Source organism: Trachypithecus francoisi, unplaced genomic scaffold (genome assembly GCF_009764315.1).
Source record: "Trachypithecus francoisi isolate TF-2019V2 unplaced genomic scaffold, Tfra_2.0 Lachesis_group20, whole genome shotgun sequence".
Classification (NCBI taxonomy): domain Eukaryota; kingdom Metazoa; phylum Chordata; class Mammalia; order Primates; family Cercopithecidae; genus Trachypithecus; species Trachypithecus francoisi.
The window spans coordinates 34,312,195-34,331,926 of NW_022681466.1; the positions used below are offsets into that span (position 1 = coordinate 34,312,195).

Consider the following 19,732-nt stretch of genomic DNA (forward strand, 5'->3'; position numbering starts at 1 on the left):
TTTGAAGTTGGACCAAGCTGCTAGCGCTATTTTTACCCAGCTTGCAGTTCAGGGTGTAAATAGCAACTCTGGCTGTTTTTTCCCACAGCTGACAACAGAGTCAACCTCTTTGAGGCAGGAGCATTCTGGCATTTTGCACAGAGAAAACAGAACACAATTTGCCCTCGGGCCCAGTTGATGATTCCTGGACTGTGGGGTCGGTATCCAGGGCTGGCACCTCCACGATTCTGTTATCTTGGTCTCCACTATAAACACCAGGCCCCATGAGAGCTGCTGGGCTGAGGCTCATTTAAAGAAGCTTCCTGCGGAATGATGAGGGAAAAGGCAGGTCCGTAAATCCCCGCCTGCGCCCGCCGAGGGTTCCAAGAGCATGAGCAGCTCCAGGCTCCAGCTGGCTGTCCCCCTTGCCCTCCTTCTTGCATTAGCAGGCACTTCCTCTAAGACTGCTGCCCTGGGAGGGTTTCTTGCAAACCCACTAGTTCTGAAGAAAGACAGAGAAAACATCCACTTAAGGCTGCCCAGATGACAGCATGTCTCTAAAAATATTTAAGTCTCCTCGTTTTCGAGTGATTGAAGGCCCCACAGCCTTCAGCACTGGCGTCATTTAGAGGTTATGGTGAAAGGACTGGCTCCCTCCTTGCCCCCATTTAAGCAGAAGCTGCGAGAAAGCTCCCAAAGCCTTGGGTCATGTCTCTAACAGGCACAGGTGAGTGGGAAGTTCAGCCTCATAGAAGTCCCCTTGCTGGTGCGGTTCATGAGGACGATAAACTTGCAAAGCTGAGATGCGCCCATCACGGTGAGCAATTCTCCCTATTGCTTCTCTTCTGGGGAATGAACAGGCTTCACATGCTTTTCCCTGAGGCCAGGTTTCTTACACAAATCTGTCCCTGGAGTCTTTGGTCTGAAATAAGAAAGGAGTTTTGAGTCAGCAGGAGAGCCACTCTTCACTGTGAATTACACAGCAACTCTTTGTGGAGCTGCCCGTACCCTTCCCCCGGGTACACATCAATCAATCGAAGTATTTCTCAAATTTCTACCCCATACCCAGAACTGGGCATTTAGGTACGTGGTTCAAGTTTCAGATTCTTCCAGCAAATGGTTTGTATGGGGTAAGAAAAAGGATTAGAGGTCAGGTAGGCAGTGGAGTAATCCCCAACTCTGCCTTTTTAAAAGCGGTTTCAGTTGCGCATCCTTGGAATTGATTCTGGGCAGCTGTTAATTGCAAAACTCACTGCCAATGATCGATAGCTAAAGTGGCATTGGAGAGCTTCTCATGGTAAAAATAGGGGCAGGTAATAGATGAGAAAATGGCTTTACATTTGAGAAGAGAGGATGGGAACATACTGTCTCAATCTTGCTGTGTTCAAGGTTTCCTTTGGCAGCCTGGGTTCTCTCCCCGGACTGGCCAGCAAACTCTACTTAGTGACCTCCAGCAAATAGCCCACCAGCAAGCTACTTAAGATTAGAGCAAAACTTTGTCTTGGCAGCAAGAACAGAGGGGATCCTGCTGAGTTCAGGGCATCCTGGTTCTCACCGGGCTCAGTCACATTAAACAGCCAATACCAGTTTTAGGAAAACCCATGTTGAATGTTAAATGGACTTTTGCCTCACTTGGGGGGTTATGATTGTCCAATTCAGCTGGTAGTTTGTGCACCAAACTTCAAATCGACAAACGATGGTTATTCAAGGAAGTTTCTTGAAGCCTAGATGGTACATGTTTACCTTAAAAAGCAAAACCATAAAACAGAAACAGGAAAAAGTGCCCTGGTGAGTAAAACCAAAAGCATGTGGTAGACAGACACAATGCAGACCTGAGTGTTTTGAACAATGCTCATGGCCCCAGCCTTGACACTGGGGAAACTGGGAACGTGGTCACAGACTTCCTATGTCAAGTGTTTCCCTGGATTTCCTGGAATCCAACTCGAAGTGCCACTTCCCCTGGTGCCACCAAGGAATTAAGCTTTGGTTCTGTTCTCCCAGTGACTAAGAACGCTCTGTGTGGCTCTGAGATCATCCAGAAAGAAACTGACAGCCGGCGTGGGAAGTGTGTGAGCTTTCAGTGCTCTTGAAATGCCTTTGATGGGCATGGCGAGAGAGCAAAAGGCTTATTGCCACCTAGTGCCCCTGACTGTGTAATTTCGTCGTGAATTCTTGTTTCTTTTTTTGAATTTTGCATAATTTCAAATGAAGATCTCCAACTCCTTGGGGAGCTTGATTCTGTGATGTGTGAGTTATTCTATGGAGCTATTCTATATTTTAGACAGCAAACATATCCCACCACTTGGAAATATCGCCCATTTTGATTGAAAACAAAGTAGAATCAATTGACCTGACCAAATCACATGTGGTGTGTGCGAGGGAGGGAGACTGGGTCTTCCCGCTCCTGATGTTTTCTTTCTTCTGAAAAGAGTCCAAACACTCCTGGCTTCTCTCCGCCTGCCCCCTCTTCCCTGAGAAGGAGGAGTGGTTTTTTAACATGACTGGTGAGTTTGGAAGGAGGAACTGTGCCTTATATCATCCTCTCTTCTTTTCTTCTTGGGAGCAAGCTTCGCTCCCGCGGGGTGGGAAGAGGAGGCCGGTTCCAGCTCAGCTGCCTGTCATCAAGCCGCCAAGTCTGCCTAATTCTGAAGTTGAGTATCAGGAAGCTCGTTTGTCTGATGATATAAGCCACGTTCTCTAATATCAGCTTTATCAGTAGAAAAGGTTATTTTTGGTCCTCATCTAGCTTGCTGCTATCTTCTGATTCAATTCAAAATTCACAGAGAAGGGAGCAGACTGCTATTTTGGGGCCTCCTCAAAGACCCCAATGTATGTACTGGAAGATTTCCTGTGATTAGGAAAATGCCAGTGTTGGGGTAAGGTCCGACTTCTAGATCCACATCATCACTTTCTTACAGAACACCAGATTCCTTAGCTGTCAGCTGAGTAAAAGAGAGTTTATGGGTGTTCCTTGCAGCTAAAATGCATCCATTCAAAAGTTATTTATTGAATCCTTACTATGTGCCAGGGAACACATAGGTGATCAAGAGAAACACAGTCTTGGGCCAGGCACGGTGGCTCACGCCTGTAATCCCAGCACTTTGGGAGGCCGAGCTGGTTGGTCACTTGAGGTCAGGAGTTTGAGACCAGCCTGGCCAACATGGTGAAACCCCATCTCTACCAAAAATACAAAATATCAGCTGGGTGGGGTGGCAGATACCTGTGGTCCCAGCTACTCGGGAGGCAGAGGAACAAGAATCACTTGAACCCAGGAGGCAGAGGTTGCAGTGAGCCAAGATCAGGCCACTGCACTCCAGCCTGGGCGACAGTAGTGAAACTCTGTTTCAAAGCAAAAAAAAAGAAAGAAAGAAAGAAAAAAGAGAGGGAGACACACTCTCTGCTGTCACACAGTTTATAATTTAACTAGGGTGTATCAATTTAAAAGTTTAATGTTTCAAGTGAAAGAAAACAACCTCAAATAGGCTTGAGTAATACAGGAATTTATTGTCTCACTGGAGATCCAGGCACAATTTGATCCAAGATTCAAACGGCATGGATCCATTTCTTGGCTCTGCTTCCTCTGAGTTGGATTCCTTCTTTAGCCACCACATGTTGGAACCCCTCTCTCCTGGCAGCTTCAAGCTTTCCACGACGGCTGCAGCAGATCTAAGACATACCATTTACCAGGCTGACAAGAGTCCAAGTTCCAGCAATCCCTGGGGGTCCATCCCGAGAAAGCCATCTCAGGTTATAGACCAGCATAAATCAGGAGCTCACAGGACAGAAGACACTGATTGGCTCACACCCAGTGGGGCCCACCCCCTGATATGTGAGACTTGGGCTCTTTCCAATTCCAAAAATTTGGGTACCTATTTGGAAGGGAGAAAGGGCCACAACCGATAACTGTTTATGATAGAAGGAAAAACATTAAATAAGCTTATACTTCTGCTCTGAGGGAATCATTCAGCCTACAGAAAATGGAGACATCTCATTACTACCTGGAGAGTCAAACACAGGCCTGGGGATCCAGAGATGTATTTGGATTCCAAATTCTGTGTGGGTCCCTATACACAGCTGACCCTTGGGGACATTGGAGAGGTTGATACATGATAGACTTTGCTCCTTGATCTGTCCCTTCAGTAGTTACCCTTAGGCTGTATTCTGCTGTGTGATCGCTTTTCCCTTACGTACTTATTTATTCATTTGAGATGGAGTCTCACTCTGTCACCCAGGCTAAAGGGCAATGGTGCAATCTCGGCTCACTGCCGCCTCTGCCTCCTGGGTTCAAACGATTCTCCTGCCTCAGCCTCCCGAATAGCTGGGATTACAGGCGCATGCCACCATACCTGGCTAATTTTTGTATTTTTGGTAGAGATGGGGTTTCACCATGTTGGCCAGGCTGGTCTCGAACTCCTGGCCTCAAGTGATCTGCCCGCCTTGGCCTCTCAAAGGGCTGGGATTACAGGCATGAGCCATCACAGAGGATAGTATGTGCCTGAGAGAGATGCTAAAAGGATGACTGAGATGATATTCACAAAGTACGTGGTGCAAGTCACCAAATAAACCTAAGCTATCTGTTGGCGTGTGTTCATTATGCTTTCAGATTTAAGGACATTCAGCTGATGGTTTAGGGGCTAAACATTAACCACAGCGGGACAAGTCAACACAGCATGAGCTGTGAGCCATGAAGATACACAGGCCTTCGCTGTTCTAAGTTCCACAGACCTGTGTGAAAAACATATAACCAAAATGGATTGAAAATGGACAGAAATGCCGTCAAACATGCAGGGTAGAGAGAGTGCTCCAGTTAAGACCTCGGCCAGTTCTTTTTTTTTTTTTTTTTCGAGACAGAGTCTTGCCCTGCTGCCCAGGCTGGAGTCCAATGGCACAATCTCGGCTCACTGCAACCTCCTCCTCCTGGGTTCAAGCGATTCTTGTGCCTCAGCCTCCCGAGTAGCTGGGATTACAGGCACATGCCACCACACCCGGCTAAGTTTTTGTATTTTTAGTAGAGACAGGCTTTCACCTTGTTGGCCATGCTGGTCTCGAACTCCTGACCTTCTGATGTGCCCACCTTGGCATCCCAAAATGCTGGAATTACAGGCGTGAGCCACCATGCCCGGCCCTTGGCCAGTTCTTAAGAGGCATGAGTACTTACTAAGCAAGTTGACGTGCCAGTGGTGCCTGAGCAATCCTTTATTTCTTCATTCAGCAAACATTTTTTGGGGTATCTTCTATACAAGAAGCTATAATAAAAACAGACAATCAGTTTATGAGGCAGGCACTTAAATCCTTCTTAGAGGCCAGGCACAGTGGCTCATGCCTGTAATCCTAGCACTTTGGGAGGCCGAAGCGGGCGGATCACGAGGTCAGGAGATCGAGACCATCCTGGCTAACACGGTGAAACCCTGTCTCTACTAAAAATGCAAAAAATTAGCCGGGCGAGGTGGCGGGCGCCTGTAGTCCCAGCTACTCGGGAGGCTGAGGCAGGAGAATGGTGTGAACCTGGGAGGTGGAGCTTGCAGTGAGCCGAGATCGCGCCACTGCACTCCAGCCTGGGTGACTGAGCGAGACTCCTCTCAAAAAAAAAAAAAAAAAAAAAAAATCCTTCTTAGAATAAAGAAGGGAACTCCCTTTATAAATAGGTAATTATTATAAAAGTTATATGCAAAGCTAAAATGAACTAAAGATCTATTATACAAGAGACAGAAAAGAGAAAACTAGTTTCAGTATTTGGGTGGAGGCTGGAGAAGAAGTGGGCTATACCTGGGATGGAATGAACAGACTTTGTGTTAAGTCATAAACAAAGATATAGGGGTAAGTGGAGAGATGGCAATCAATTATATGAAGTCTTATTTGGTTGTTGAAAGAAATGTGACCCAGTCCTCTGAATGCCCTACAGCAGCAGTTTATGTGTACCTTGCCTACTGCTCTTATTCTAACTTGTATCACAGTCGGTTATTTATTCATTCAATTATTTGGTTACTCATTGAACATTGATGCAAGGCTTGATATGTGCTAAGTATTGTGCCAAGGGCCAGAATACAAAATAGAGTGAGACATGGTTTCTGTAGCTCAGTCTAGGAGGGGAGGCGGCATATAAAACATAATTATAGCCTGAGCACAGTGGCTTCCACATGCAATTCCAGCACTTTGGGAGGTCAAGGTGGGAGGATTACCTGAGGCCAGGAGTTGGAAATTGCAGTACTCTATGATTGTGCCATTGCATTCTAGCCTGAGTTACAGAATAAGACCTTGTCTCTAAAAGAAAAAATATATATAATCTAACATGAGAGGTGCTATAATAGAAATGCGCCCTGAGTGCTTGGAGGTGAAGTCTTCCCAAACAAGATGATATTTGAATGGATCTTGACAATAACAGGAGTTCCCTAGGCTGAATTTCCAAAGTAGCTGGAAAGCCCCTGAAAGAGGAGCCAGAATGATGTGTGAGGAAATGCTGAGTGGTTTGGTATATGGGGATCTTTGGGTATGTAGGGAGAGTGTCAGCAGAGGAGGCTGAAAACGTAAGTAGGGTAAAAGGTAAGTCACATAGAGCTTCATAGATCTTGCTATGGGCTTTGAACTGTGTAGACAAAGGGATTTGTTGAAGAATTTTAAGTAAATGATTGACAAGATCAAATCTGGGCTTTAGAAAAGATGTTCTGGCAGCAGTCTGAAGGAAGAGTAGTAGTGGGGAAGGACTGGAGGTCAAGAAATCAACAGGGAGGATATTTCACTAGTCTAGGTGAAAAGTGATAACATCTTGATGATTGAAAAAGAGGGAACAGAATGGGTTCAAGGAAGAACTGAGAGATTAAATCAACAAGGCTTGGTTATTGGTTGGAAGGAAGATGATGTAGGGAAAAAAGGCATTAAGAATGACTTGGAGCTGGGTGTGGCGGCTCATGCCTGTAATCCCAACGCTTTGGGAGGCTGAGGTGGGTGGGTCCTTTGATCCCAGGAATTGAGGCTAACCTGGGAAACATGGCTGAAACCTCATTTCTACAAAAAAAAAAAAAATGCAAAAAATTAGCCAGGCTTGGTGGCACGTGCCTGGAGTCCCAGATACACAGGAGGCTGAGGTGGGAGGATCACCTGAGCCCAGGAGGTTGATGCTGTGATGCACAATGATTGAGCCACTGTACTCTAGCCTGGGTGGCAGAGTGAGACCCTGTCTCAAATAAATAAATAAAAGAATGACTTAGAAGCTACTAGCCCATGCAGCTGAGGAAACAAAAGTGCCATTAACCACAGTAGGGTATAGAAGAACAGGAGGAAAGATAAAGACAGGATAATGACATGCTGTGTTTAAGATGCCCATGCAACATTCAAGTGGACAAGCCCCACTGGCAGTTGGAAATCTCTGCCTAGAGTTAATGAGAGAGCTGAAGGCTAGAGACTGAGCTGGGAATAAATAGGTGCCGAGGCTATGGACATAAAGGGCATACACCCACCAAGTACAGCTGGAAAGTGAGAAGATAAGACACACCAGCACAGACCCTACAGAGCACTAACATAAATGGATTGATCAAAGGGGAGCCAGAAGAGGAAAGTAAAAAGAGGTGTACAGAGAACAGCCAGGAGAACTGGCAGAGACCAACATCTTAGAAGGCACAGGAGACAAGAGAAGGAGGAGGCAGTCAAGTAGGCCAGAGCTGCTGAGAATTCTAGTGTAGCATTTGTGACATTTCCCCATTAAAGAGCAAAGCCTGTGACAGTAGGAACTCCTGGCACAGTACTTTGTATAAAGCAGGCAGTATCTGTGCCATGATCTATAGATAGACATATAGATGTACCAATTTGGAGACTGCTAGTAACTGCTAGATGCCCAGAGACCTCAAATCTGGAAACATCACAATTTTAAAGTGTTATTTTAGGGTCAAATTAGCAATAAAAACCGTACAATATTAGAAGAGATTCTACCTTTCCTCAAATTCTATTAAAAATTACTACTACCGCCTTGTGTATTTCTTTATATTTGGTCTTCAGGAGAAGACACATGGTCAGCAATATAAAATGAGGAAGCTGGGGTAATATAATTTATCAGAACAGAGGAGTTCAGTTGCAGTTGCTGGAACACAGAAATTGGTGTCAATGTGTTTGGCCTTTACGAAAGTCTTTCTTAGGGCAACATCATGGTATTTTAGGAACTAAGCAATTTCTTCCTCCTCTTCCTCCCCCTCCGGCTTCCCCTCCTCCTTCCCCCTTTCCTCCTCCTCCTTCTTCTTCCTCCTCCTCCTCCTCCTCTTTCTTATTCCTCATTCTGTTGCCCAGGCTGGAGTGCAGTGACCGTGGCTCACTGCAACCTCTGCCTCCCAGGTTCAAGCAATTCTCATGCCTCAGCCTCCCGAGTAGCTGGGACTACAGGCACGTGCCACCACACCCAGATAATTTTTTGTATTTTTAGTAGACACGGGTTTTTGCTATGTTGGCCAAGCTAGTCTCGAACTCCTGACCTCAAGTGATTCACCTGCCTCGGCCCCCAAAGTGCTGGGATTACAGGTGTAAGCCACTGCACCCAGCCAGCAATGTCTTCTTCAAATGTCATACAATGTTACAGTTCTTTTTCATTTGCCCATTCTTTCAATGTTGAGGACCTCATATGTTCGAGACACTGTGCTAGGGGCAAAAGACATCTTTCCATCCCTCAAGGAGCTCACGGTTCAGTGGGGGACATAGACAGGGGAATACAATGGAAATATATTGAGAAGTGCTGTGCCAGAGGTAAGTACAGTGTGCAAATGAAGACAGCGAAAGACAACCTAACTCAGAGGGCAGCAAACGAGGGCAGTGGCGTAAAGTCTTTCCAGAAGAGACAATGCCTGCCAGGTGTTACAAGGAGGGACAAGCTTCCAGATCAAAGAGACAACAACTGTGAGAAAAAAAAAAAAAAAAATTCAGGCCGGGCACGGTGGCTCAAGCCTGTAATCCTAGCACTTTGGAAGGCCGAGACGGGTGGATCACAAGGTCAGGAGATCGAGACCATCCTGGCTAACCCGGTGAAACGCCGTCTCTACTAAAAAAAATACAAAAAATTAGCCGGGCGAGATGGCGGGCGCCTGTAGGCCCAGCTACTCAGGAGGCTGAGGCGAGAGAATGGCGTAAACCCGGGAGGCAGAGCTTGCAGTGAGCTGAGATCCGGCCACTGCACTCCAGCCTGGGTGACAGCGAGACTCTGTCTCAAAAAAAAAAAAAAAAAAAATTCAATATGACTGAACACAGAGTACAAGGAGGGGAAGAGTGAGAGATGAGTCGGGTGGGCAGGTACCTCATCAGACCCCGGAAGCTCTTCTAAGGATTCGGAGCTTGAGCCTAAAAGCAATGAGGAGATGCTGAATGATTATGTTAGAGGACTTCAAAGGAAGTCCTTTGCTCCTCATATTTTTCTTATTTCCCATTCTCTCTCTTGCTTTCTTTTCTTCCCTCCCTTCCTTCCTTCCCTTCTTCTTTGCTTTCTCTTTCTTTCTTTCCTTCTTTCTTTCTTCTTTCTTTCTTTTTTCTTTCTTTCTTTCTTCTTTCTTTCTTTCTTTTTCTTTCTTTCTTCTTCCTTTCTTCCTTCTTTCTTTCTTTCTTCTCTTTTCTTTCTTTCTTCTCTTTCTCTCTTTCTTTTGAAATTGCAGCTGATCTGGTCTATACCTAAAGAGAATAACTGCAAAGGATTTATTTACAGTATGTCCCATGGTTTGGTGGAGAAAAAGATGGAGCTAATCCCTGAAACCTGACTTTTGATGGCAGTAAGTAACAAAATGAGAGGATCCCAGGAATAATTCCTATCTCCCACAGACTTTTCTTCCATCTGAATCTGGAGATGCCTGTGTTCGATTTTAATGAGGAGGCTGTTACCTCCAAGGTGTGGACAGGAATCTTTTTTTCTGGCCAAACGAGCAAAGAAAGGAATCTTAATTACGAAGAGGTCTACACTCTTGCTGCTTGAAACTGGGTCCCTGGACCAGTAGAATCAGCATCCTCTGGGAACTGGCTGTACAGACAGAAATCTGAAGCTCCACCCCAAACATACTGAATCCAAAACTGTGTTTTAAACAAGATGCCTGGGTGATTCCATGCACATTCAAGTTTGAAAAGCCTTGATCTACAAGATAGGAAAACTGCCTAGTTGGTAAAACTTAGGGCACTGTGTTGCAATCTGTGTTTTATTTTGCATGACTGATTGATGAGTAATCAGTTTGTCAGCCTCTTTGACTACTAATATATGTCCAAAAGCAAACTCAACCAGAGGCTAAACCCTTTCTACTCTACTGTACATTTCTAAGAAATCTCCACAGAGCCCACGATGTTGTGATCCATTTAAATACAAGACTTGCTCTCTGGCTGAGGAGTAAAAGATTCATTCTTTTTTTTTTTTTTTTTTTTTCCTATTGTGGCAAAATGTACATAACATAAATTTACCATTTTAACCATTTTTAAGTGTACGGTTCAGTGGCATTAAAGACATTCACACTGTTGTGCATCCATCACTATATCATCTCTAGTGTTTTCATCTTCCCAAACGGAAACTCTGTACATGTTAAACAATAACTCCCCATTACCCCCTCCCTCCAGCCCCTGGCAACCACCATTCTACTTTTTTTTTTTTTTTTTTTTGAGACGGAGTTCGCTCTGTCTCCCAGGCTGGAGTGCAGTGGCACGATCTCAGCTCACTGCAACCTCCGCCTCCCGGGTTCACGCCATTCTCCTGCCTCAGCCTCCCGAGTAGCTGGGACTACAGGCGCCCGCCACCACACCTGGCTAATTTTTTTTGTGTTTTTAGTAGAGACAGGATTTCACCGTGTTAGCCAGGATGGTCTCGATCTCCTCACCTTGTGATCTGCCTGCCTTAGCCTCTCAAAGTGCTGGGGTTACAGGCATGAGCCATCGTGCCTGGCCCACCATTGTACTTTCTGTCTCTATGAACTTGACTACTCTAGGTACTGCATCGAAGTGGAATCATACTGTACTTGTTTTTCTGTGACTGTCTTATTTCACTTAGCATAAGGTTGTCAAGTTTCATCCATGTTGTAGCATATGTTGAAATTTCCTTCCTTTTGAAGTTGAATATTTTGCTGTATGTATCTACCATATTTTGTTTACCATCAATGGACTTGATTGGCTCCCACCTTTTGGCTTTTGTGAATAATGCTGCTACAAACATGAGTGTAGAAATCTTCATTTATGCCAGCATGCAGGTCCCCTCTTCTGGCTTACCAACGTTATTTTCTAGAGCGATGCCACAACAAACATAAATTCACAGTTAATGGATGCTCTCAATGGATTTTCTCTGTCTCTGTCTGTCTGTCTCTCTCTATATATATACTTTTTTTTTTTTTTTTTAAGCAGGGACAGGGTTTCACCATGTTGCCCAAGCTGGTCTCAAAGTCCTGAGCTCAAGCGATCCACCCACCTCAGCCTCCCAAAGTGCTGGGATTATGGGCATGAGCCTCAATGGATTTTCTTTAATATATCAAGTCTCTAGTTGACTCCTTATGAAGAAAAGAGAATTCGCTGTTGTTGGGAGCAAAATGTCTGTTGCAGTTAGTCTCTGTCCAGGAGTCGTGCCCTCCTGAATATAAACTCAGGGCCAGAGCCAAGACTTTAATTTGTGAAGCACAAGTATTGATTTGGTGACACCATTGTCTTCCCCTGATGCTATTCCTATCAACCCAAATTATCTGTGTGAACACAGGAACCATTTCAGGTGTGCTGGGCAGCTGGTGACAAGCTGCTTGCCGATAGGCCCTGACAGAGATGAACACTTGGCTGCTGTTGGGCAGTCAACACTATCCTTGCCAGGGCGTTGCTGGGCAAAGGAATCTACAGCCCTGAAGCTGATGAGCGTACACCACCCCAACAGACCCAGTGCTCCACGCTGATTTCAGCAACCCACAGCAAGGCTCAGACAAGGGAAGAGGCTCTCAGCTTATGGGTGAACTATTCCTTTTGTTTTGTTTTGAGACAGGGGCTTGCTCTGTCATCCAGGTAGCATGATCTTGGCTCACTGCATCACTGCAGCCTGTCTTCTGGGCCCAAGCGATCCTCCTGCCTCAGCCTACGGAGTAGCTAGGACCACAGGCGTGTGCCAACATGCCCGGCTAATTAACAAAATTGCAGAGACAGGGTCTCCCAGTGTTGCCCAGGTTGGTGTTGAACTGGGCTCATGCAATCCTCTCGCCTCAGCCTCCAAAGGTGCTGGGATTACAGGCATGAGCCACCATACCCAGCCTGGGTAAACTCTTCTAAAGAACTATATAAAGGGTATTATGTCCCCCCAAATGATCTGGAGTCTCATTTCCTGGTGTTGCTTCAGGAAGCTGTGGGGTCAGCTCCCCTTGTGTGCTTCCCCTCAGGCGCCCAGGGGGCTGCTCTGACAGTCTTCACTTCATCCCACTGTTTCCCCTCTGGGACAACTCTTTAGGTTGCCACTATGTGCAAGGATGAGGAGGATACAATCACACCACCTCATTTGGAAAATACGCGCTGAGACTCTTGAGTTCATCTTCTGTGGAATGACTTTTACTTTGCAAACGAAATCTGGATGTTAAGACAGGGGAACAACCGCAAGTTCCCCATTTTCATGTTAACTCCTGGCCCTCGAGGATGATTAACTTTAGAAACTGAAAACGCATTTGGGCTAATCGTTTATGAGATCTGATTAAGAGCTTTACAGAGAAGATTTGCACCAGTGTTAAGAAAGGCTCTAGCAATTCAGGAGAATGCACATGTAAGGGATTTCCTTCCACCGGATTAGAAAGAAGAGCTAGCAAACACAGCTGAAGACACAAGAGAGGAAGAGGTGAAGACCTGCCTGTACGAATCCAAAGAAAAAGTCTGCCTGTGGGTGAACACATCTGAAGAAGTCCCATGAGAACCACTGACTAGAATGTAACATGTGACGAAATAACATGTGTGTGCAGCCCCATTAATGTGTGACATGTGTGTAGCCGCAAGGATGTAATGAAAGTCTGGGAACATGCATAAAAGAACTAAGTATTTGTAGGCCACTGTCTAGAATTTACAATTTGTCTCCTCACAGATTTGTCCTGGTCTGTCCACTTGCAGTGCCCTTCTCTGTCCTTTCCATCTCCATTAATACATGCTTATCACCTGATTCAAGAGCCAAGGAAAATCTCACCACCTGCAGGAAGACTGCCCAGACTGACCCCTCTTAACTATAATCAGTCTTTTTTTTTTTTTTTTTTTTCCTTTTTGAGACAGAGTCTTACTCTGTCATCCAGGCTGGAGTGCACTGGTCCTATCTGGGCTCACTGCAACCTTCGCCTCCTGGGTTCAAGCGATTCTCCTGCCTCAGCCTCCCGAGTAGCTGAGATTACAGGTGCACGCCAGCACACTTGGCTTTTTTGTATTTTTAGTAGAGATGAGGTTTCACCATGTTAATCAGGCTGGTCTCAAACTCCTGGTCTCAAGTAATCTGCCTGCCTCCACCTCCCAAAGTGCTGGGATTACAGGCGTGAGTCACCGCGCCCGGCCTCTTAACTTTAATCATTCTTTTGCACCCTCTCCAAATGTGTGTGTCCTACATGTCCTAGGGAAGCCCACGCGGCATTAATGACATCTGTCTTTTTTTTCTTTTTACTCTGTGTGTGTGTGTGTGTTTTTAGTAGAGACGGGGTTTCACCGTGTTAGCCGGGATGGTCTCGATCTCCTGCCCTCGTGATCTGCCCGCCTTGGCCTCCCAAAGTGCTGGGATTACAGGCGTGAGCCACCTAATGATCATTTTCATGCCACTTTCCATATGTGTGGTTTGTGTTCCTAAACCAGTCTATGAGCTCCTTGAGGTGGGGACTGTTTGGGAGGAGAAAGGGTATGGTTTGTTTGGTTGCTGTTGTTCTTGGCCTTTTCTCTTGGATATCCTAAAGCAGTGCTGCTTAAACTTTAACAAGCACGTTAAATGCTTATTACTGTTATATGTTATATGCTTATTAATGTTAACTGTTACATGTTTATTAATGTTAAACGCTTCTTATTAAAATTCAGAGTTGATTTAGTAGGAATGGGTTGGACCTGAGATCCTGCATTTCCTTATCTTTCTTTCTTTGTTTCTTCTCTTTCTTTCTTCCTTTTCTTTCCTTCCTTCCTTCGTTTTCTTTCTTTCTTTCCTTCCTTTTTTTTTTCCTAAATGGAGTTTTGCCCTGCCGCCCAGGCTGTAGTGCAGTGGTTCTGTCATAGCTCACTGCAACCGCGAACTCCTGGGCTCACGCAACCTTCCCACATCAGCTTCTCAAAGGAGCTGAGACTACAGGCGTGTATCACCATGCCTGGCTAGATTCTGCATTGCCAGCCTCAGTGTGGCTGTTGGTTGGAGGACCACACTTGAGTGGCAAGGCTTTGTAACTCCCAGAATAGTGCTTCAACATAAGCAAGCAAGACTTTTGGTAGTATTCTAGGAAAATTAAAATTCCCTTCTGAGGCCCAAGCCCTTCAAGCAAATTCTACCTTGCAATAAGGCATTTCCTCTTTGATCACTAGACTGCCCCCTAAATTAACCGAAGCCTGAGAACATGCTTTTGTTATAGCGCAGTTGTTTGAATTCGCATTTAAATCTGGGAATACAAATAGTTTTACTAATGTAATTTGAGAAGATTGGTGAGTTATTTTGGGTATGCATGGCCTAGCCCTGCAATGCTAGGATTCTCTTGATAAATGCCACAATTACACCAGCTGATCCCATAAAAAGGGAAAACAGTCTAGTCTTCATAGAGTGCTGACAGCTGTAACACCCCCTTCTGGACCAGGGGCCTTTGCTTTTCCCCCAGGTGGGTTAGGTAGCTGGAAGCACACATAAAGCTTTTATTTTCCTGTGCCTGGTAAGCCTCTGTTTCCTGTGGAAAGTCCCACTTCATCAGAGGCAAAGAATTCCCTCTTAGTTTCACCTCTGAAGCTAGGAAAATTAGTCTTTAACCATACTAAATGACTTCAATAAATGTTTTTCTATTTTCTTTTTAAATAGAGATAGGGTCTCACTATGTTACCCAGGCTTTTCTCAAACACCTGGGCTCAAGTGATCCTCCCACCTCAGCCTCCTGAAGTGTTGGAATTACAGGCATGATCCTAGCCAATAAATGCTTTTTAACTGGGAGGGACAGACCAGAAGGATAAGCTGGCACTAATGAAACCAGAAAGACACTTGGCTGGACTCCTAGCATGACACCAACAAGAGGAAAGTCAAGGCCAGGTGCCATGGCTCACACCTGTAATCCTAACACCTTGGAAGCTGAGCTGGGAAGATCGCTTGAGGCCAGGAGTTTGAGACCAGCCTGAGCAACATGGCAAGACCCGCCCCCCCCATCTCTACAAAAAAATTTAAAAAATAGCTGGGCCTGGTGGTGCACGCCTGTGGTCCCAGCTACTCAGGAGGTTGAGGTTCTTGGGCCTGGGAGTTGAAGGCTGTAGTGAGCTATGATTGGCTCACTGCACCCCAGCCTGGGTGACAGAGGAAAATCCTGTCTCACAAAAAAAAAAAAAAAAGAGTCAGATCTCTCAGGGCCTTGGTTTACTTATCTGTTACATGAAGGTATTGGGCTGGAAGATTCCTAGCCACCCCAACAGGTTAACTAACAGCCAACTTATTAGAAGAAAGGCAAAGAGACAAGAATTCCACCGCTGGCTCCTTGACAGCACAATGTGACTGGAGTCTCTTGGCTGACTTGTATTCTCCCATTGGTCTCAGCCCAAATGCTTGCCCGGATATGGTACTAAGTTCTCCCTTCCTAGAAAATTTGGTGCCTCACATCCGCCTGCCTGTTGCAGAAAGACCTGAAAAGACACGCCCTGTGCTGCCACCTAGTGGTTCCTCTTCTATCAAGGCAGGGTAGACTCTTCCTTTCTGTTCTCCATCCACCAGCTATGAGGGTCTAACAGGAGAGACTAAAAATAATGCACTTCCAGGTGCCACCGCTTTAAGGGAATCAGGGACTATGACTAAGAATTACAAAGTCTTCTAAACGTTATAATTTCCTCTGTACTGTTATTTCCTGTATGTTTCCCTGCAGTGATTAGCAGTAAAACTCTAAAAACAAAAATGACCAAGGTTGTTTTTAAAGTCAGCAAGGAAGCAGGGAACTGGGGAGAGGCAGTACCCCAGGGTTTGAGGTAAACAACACCAGGAGATGGAGTGGGTGGAAGGAGCTGAATAACGGAAAGGCAAGAAGGTGAAGTCCTCAGGCTTGTTTGAAAAAGGAAAGAGGGGGTGGGAGGATGAAATTGCCTTTTAGCTGGAATGAAAGCCATCATCTTAAATAGCATTGTCATTCTTTCCTGTTTTGTCTTTAGAGGGACAAATCTGTTTTCAAGTCTGGAAAATGAAGCAAATGTATGGTTTTCAGCTACTGTTGCAGTTCAGGGGCCTTTGTAGCAAATGATACTCCCCTAGATTAAGGATCCGAAATACAAATGTCTATAGAAAAGCCACACAGATATGGTACCTGGATGGAAGCAGCCAGAGGTAAGGCTGTTGGGAGTGGTGGGGAGACAGGAGAGTACTCACTCCATCTAAGGAAGCAGAAGCAACCAGGCCCAGGTGATTATGGGCCTAACCAAACCATGTACCCACATTGCTAGATCTTTCAAATTTTCAGGAGAAGCGGGAAACTTGGATTATTATGTGAAGTCACCTTATTTTTAAATGTTGGCAGCTAATGTTGCTTGAAAACAAACAACAGTACTCTGTGAGCCAAATAAAACATATCAATGAGACATATTTAGCTATCAAAGGCCAACTCTTTGAAAACTTGAATACAGAGGATTTTGCAATCTGGAATGCTAAAGCACTAACGAGTTTTTCAAGGCATGTGGTCTTCTTCTAAATAACAAATGACAAGGAAACAAGCAAATGCCAGGTAAATTGGGGAACTATAAAATGCTTTGTGTTACGATTTGTTAAAATTGACTATCGTGCCTAGAAATTTATATAAAGAGCTAGTTTGTTAATTTTTTATGTCCAACTGGAAAGCTCCAATATATTCGTTCAATAAATCATGAAACATTTATTGAGCACCTAATATATGCAAAGTAAAGATAATAGGCCGGGTGCCTTGGTTCACACCTGTAATCCCAGCTGTTTAGGAGGCCGAGGCGGGAGGGTTGTTTGAGCCCAGGGGTTCGAGAAGAGCCTGGGTAACACAGGAAGACTCCATCTCTTCATCTTCATCCTACAAAAAATTTAAAAAATTAGCTGGATGTGGTGGGGCATGCCTGTAGTTCCAGCTACTTGGGAGGCTGAGGCAGGAAGACTGCTTGAGCCCAAGAGGTTAAAGCTGCAATGAGCCATGATGGTGCCATTGCACTCTAGCCTGGATGACAGAGCAAGACCCTGTCTTAAAAATAAATAAATAGGCCGGGCACGGTGGCTCACACCTGTAATCCCAGCACTTTGGGAGGCCGAGGCAGGCGGATCACGAGGTCAGGAGATCAAGACCATCCTGGCGAACATGGTGAAGCCCTGTCTCTACTAAAAATACAAAAAAATTGGCCGGGCATGGTGGCGGGCGCCTGTAGTCCCAGCTTCTAGGGAGGCTGAGGCAGGAGAATGGCGTGAACCCGGGAGGCGGCGGAGCTTGCAGTGAGCCGAGATCGCACCACTGCACCACTGCACTCCAGCCTGGGCGACAGAGCGAGACTCTGTCTCAAAAAACAAACAAACAAAAAATAAATAAATAAATAAATAAATAAATAAATAGGCCGGGTGCTGTGGTTCACGTCTGTAATCCTAACACTTTGGGAGGCTAAGGCAGGTGAATCACCTGAGGTCAGGTGTTTGTGACCAGTCTGGCTAACAAGGTGAAACCCCGTCTCTACTAAAAATACAAAAGAAAAAATGAAAAAAGAAAAAAAATATCAGCTAGGCATGGTGGTGGGTGCCTGTAATCCCAGCTACTTGGGAGGCTGAGGCACGGAGAATTGCTTGAACCTGGGAGGCAGAGGTTGCAGTGAGCTGAGATCGGGCCACTGCACTCCAGCCTGGGCAACAGAGTGAGACTCTGTCTTAAATAAATAAATAAAATAAAAATAAATAAATAAACGAAAATTTAAAAAGATAAATAAAACTTTTTCTATAAAAAGTGTCAGATAGTATTTTACTTTGTTTCTTTGTTTCTTTGTTTTTTGAGACCGAGTACCAGTCTGTGCCCCCGGATGGAGTATAGTGGTACCATCTCAGCTCACTGCAACCTCCACCTTCCGGGTTCAAGCGATTCTCCTGCCTCAGCCTCCTGAATAGCTGGGATTACAGGTGCCTGCCACCATGCCAGGCTAATTTTTGTATTTTCAGTAGAGACGGGGTTTCACCATGTTGGCCAGGCTGGTCTTGAACTCCTGACCTCAGATGATCCACCCGCCTTGGCCTCCCAAACTGCTGAGATTACAGTTATGAGCTATGATGCCCAGCCCAGATAGTAAGTATTTTAGGCTTTGAGGTCCATTCAGTCTCCATCACAACTGCTCAGATCTGCCTTTGTAGTCACAAAGCAGCCTTAGACAATACATAAACTAATAGATATGGCTGTGTTCTAATAAAACTTTATTTACAACAGGCAGCAGTCCAAATTTGGCCTGTAAGCTATAGTTTGCCAATCTCAGATATAGAAGATGTAAGAGAGCTTGCAGCCTAATGCAACAGTTTTATTTTTAAAAATTTACATGTTTATATTTTGCCTATTAAGACAAGGAATTAGAGTAATATCGCTATGGTTTTTAAGTTATATTTTGGGTGACAACACTGATTTTTTTTTTTTTTTTTGAGACAGGGTCTCACCCTGTCCCCTCAGCTGGAGTGCAGCATTATGGCTCACTGCAGCCTCAACCTCCTGGACTCAAGCGATCCTCCCCTCAGGCTTCCAAGTAGTGGACTACAGGCATGCATCACCACGCCTGGCTAATTTTGTATTTTTTGTAGAGACAGGGTTTCGCCATGTTGCCCAAGCTGGTCTCAAACTTCTGGGCTCAATTGATCCTCCTGCCTTGGCCTCCCATAGTGGTGGGTGAGTCACCATGGCTGGCCAAGAACATATTTCTGACTGAAATAGTTACTTCAGTGGAGTGATTCAATTCCTCTGTGTTTTGATTGGACTTGAAACTGTTGTGTGGCTCGCACCTGTAGTCCCACCTACTTAGGAGGCTCGGGTGGGAGGATTGCTTGAGTCTGGGAGGCAGAGGTTGCAGTGAGCCAAGATTGTGCCACTGCACTCCAGCCTGGGTGACAGAGCAAGACCCTGTCTCAAAAAAAAAAAAAAAAAAGAGGCTGGGCACCGTGGCTCATGCCTATATTCCCAGCACTTTGGGAGGCCGAGGTGGGCAGATCACCAGAGGTCAGGAGTTCCAGACCAGCCTGGTCAACATGGTGAAACCCCTGTCTCTGCTAAAAACACAATAAAATAAAATAAAATAAATTTTAAAATAGCTGGGCATGGTGGCATGTGCCTGTAGTCCCAGCTACTCGGGACGCTGAGGCAGGAGAATTGCTTGAACCTGAGACGTGGAGGTTGCAGTGAGCTGAGATCGCGCCACTGCACTCCAGCCTGGATGATGGAGAGTCTGTCTCAAAAAACAAACAAACAAACAAACAAACAAACAGAAAAGAAACTGTAGTGAAGAGGCAACATGAAGCTAAGTACACTTGATTGTCCAGAGTCCTAGAACTTCCAACTTGGAACTTTCAAAAATATGTTCTAGAGAGCAAATGAAGCAGTATATCATTTTATTTTATTTATTTTATTGTTTATTTATTTATTTTTTGAAGACAGAG

At 45.2% G+C, this 19,732-nt stretch overlaps 1 long non-coding RNA gene across 1 annotated transcript in view; it reads right to left on the reverse strand.

The window, feature by feature from the left end:
- Nucleotides 1-5,172: 5,172 nt before the first annotated feature.
- The window catches only part of LOC117067320, a 104,646-nt gene continuing 90,086 nt past the window's right edge, over nt 5,173-19,732 (reverse strand). The window contains exon 3 of the long non-coding RNA XR_004430700.1: nt 5,173-5,225. This is a non-coding gene — a long non-coding RNA (uncharacterized LOC117067320). The remainder of the gene's footprint in view (nt 5,226-19,732) is intronic.